The 2,758-nt window shown below is 40.5% G+C and overlaps 1 non-coding gene across 1 annotated transcript; it reads right to left on the minus strand.

Moving 5' to 3' along the window:
* Positions 1 to 346: 346 nt before the first annotated feature.
* TRNAA-AGC (transfer RNA alanine (anticodon AGC)) lies at positions 347 to 422 on the minus strand. Its single transcript has one exon. It is a non-coding gene; the product is annotated as a tRNA-Ala (tRNA).
* Between the last annotated feature and the right edge of the window lie 2,336 nt (positions 423 to 2,758).

Below are 2,758 nucleotides of genomic sequence, written 5' to 3' on the forward strand. Positions count from 1 at the left end.
GTTTGACTAATTTTTCCAATTCTTTTTTTTTTTTTTTTTTCATTTTTCTGAAGCTGGAAACGGGGAGAGACAGTCAGACAGACTCCCGCATGCGCCCGACCGGGATCCACCCGGCACACCCACCAGGGGCTACGCTCTGCCCACCAGGGGGCGATAATCTGCCCATCCTGGGGGTCGCCATGTTGCGACCAGAGCCACTCTAGCGCCTGAGGCAGAGGCCACAGAGCCATCCCCAGCGCCCGGGCCATCTTTGCTCCAATGGAGCCTTGGCTGCGGGAGGGGAAGAGAGAGACAGAGAGGAAAGCACTGCGGAGGGGTGGAGAAGCAAATGGGCGCTTCTCCTGTGTGCCCTGGCCGGGAATCGAACCCGGGTCCTCCGCATGCTAGGCCGACGCTCTACCACTGAGCCAACCGGCCAGGGCTCCAATTCTTTATAAGCAAAGAAATTCTAAATATGTAAAGAAAATCTAATAAACTTGTTGGCAACTATGGTAAAACATTTATGAATTCTAATAATAAGTTGACAAAATAGCCAAATTATTGACAGTAATGTTGATTGTTAAGTGTCCTTTTAGTATTCTGGGTTAAATATATGTTTTATATCAGTTAATTAGTTAAGGCCCTAAAAAGTTCATTGATTTTAAGCTGTATTCTTATGGTGCCTAAGAGATATAAACAATTGCCTGAACTTTATCATGGATCAAAGTTACTGAACAGTGAGTAGATTTTTATGTTTTAATTTAAAATTTTTTTTTTTAATTTTTATTTATTCATTTTAGAGAGGAGAGGGAGGGAGGGAGAGAGAGAGAGAAAGAGAGAGAGAGAGAGAGAGAGAGAGGAGAGACAGAGAGAGAGAAGGGGGGAGGAGCTGGAAGCATCAACTCCCATATGTGCCTTGACCAGGCAAGCCCAGGGTTTCGAACTGGCGACCTCAGCATTTCCAGGTCGACGCGTTATCCACTGCGCCACCACAGGTCAGGCCTATGTTTTAATTTTAATTCAAATACTAGTTACTTGATGTTTTGTCTATTTGTACCTTTGAGGATTCTTTTGATGGATAAGAAAGACTAGGTTTATACATGCTATGAGGTTAAAATTAAAGAGAAGAACTTAAATTATATCAGTTTTGTAAAGTAAAAATAAAATATTGCATATATAAAATAAAAATAAAAGAGAATGTATAAAATTCAATTGGCTAATTGTTTTTCTGCTAAAGCCATGAATTTATTAGTAGTTAATTATGTTATATATTAATTAGCAAGAAAGATAAACAACACATTTTACTTACTTTCATAGACTATTGTAACTTGGCCCATTCTGAGAATGGGTTTATGAAATTAATGGGTGATAAAGCATAACTGTTAGAGGTGACTCTTATGTCATTGGAAGATATTAAAGGCTGATAACACTTGGAAATCTATAATGATATATTGCAAGTTTTATGTTTTTCGATGGAAAACCTTTACAAATCTTGTAAACGTCTGTGAAGCAACTAAATCCAGTGCCATGGGCATGGCCTGGCTTCATGTGCTGAGGACATTCACTCTTATTATGGCTCAGCCTCACTTGGGGAGGGCAGAGTTCAGAATATGCCTGACTTCTGGGGAAAGAGTGTTTGAAGGGATTCTAGATTTGGCACTGATGACACGGTGGGCTAGATAATTCTCAGGGAGAGGGTGTTATCCTGTGCATTGTAAGATATTTTAACAGCCTCTACCCAAAAGATGCCAGTGGCAACATCTCTTCAACTTGTGATAATCAGAAATGTCTGTAAATACTTTCAAATGTTCCCAGGAGTGGGGACAAAAATCAGCACTGGATGAGAAACAATGGATTAGCTAGATCCATGTGGCACAGGGCTATAAGCTATCCTGTCAGTGAGTGCGTACTCCCCCTTGATTTTTGTACTTCACACTTGAGCACCCCACTGAGACTGGAGTTGCCTAAGAATTTCTTGGCTGTGGCCCTGGAAAAGGATCTGTTGGAGCTATGAGTTCTAGAGAGAATTAAACCTTAGTTCTGGCAACTTCACTTACTATTGTATGACTGTTATGGACTGATTTGTACCCCACCCCCACCCCAATTCATATATTGAAGCTCTAGCCCCCAAAGTGACTGTATTTGAAGAAAGAGTCTGCAAGAGATAATTAAAGTTAAATTAGGTTATAGGATAGGGCTTTAACTTAATAGGATTAGGAATAGAAATGAGAACATGTCTCTCTCTCTCTCTCTCTCTCTGCCATGTGAGACCACAAAGAGAAAGCATTCATTCACAGCTAGGAAAAATGGTCTTGCTAGAAATCAACCATACTGGCACCAGAATTATATTTTAAAATTCTTCTTCTAGTTTATAAAAATATATTGTATTTTAGTTCAGAGTGATTAGAGTTTGATCAACATTTCCCACAGACACTGGCTTGAAGTCATTTCTTTGAGTGGTATGTGTATCTAGAACTAAGTTGATATTGAAGCATCTTTTTTTTTCAAGGATTTCCTCCTGAACTCATTCTTGTTGCAGTAACTCAGTGGTTCTCAAAGTGTGCACCAGGACGCACTGGTGCACCCTAGAAGATTTTCAGGTGTGCCTATGGTATTCCACAGAAAAATGTGCCTGTTGGGAACCAAAAACCCAATAGGGGTTTTAGACTTTAGATTTTTGGGGGACAGAGGTGTAGGGAATTGGCTGTAAGCTGACAGTCTGCCCAACTGTTGATTAGGTTGTAAAAGGCTGTTAAGCTGTGGTGCTGGATTGTTTACA

This window comes from Saccopteryx leptura, chromosome 9 (assembly GCF_036850995.1).
Source record: "Saccopteryx leptura isolate mSacLep1 chromosome 9, mSacLep1_pri_phased_curated, whole genome shotgun sequence".
Lineage (NCBI taxonomy): Eukaryota > Metazoa > Chordata > Mammalia > Chiroptera > Emballonuridae > Saccopteryx > Saccopteryx leptura.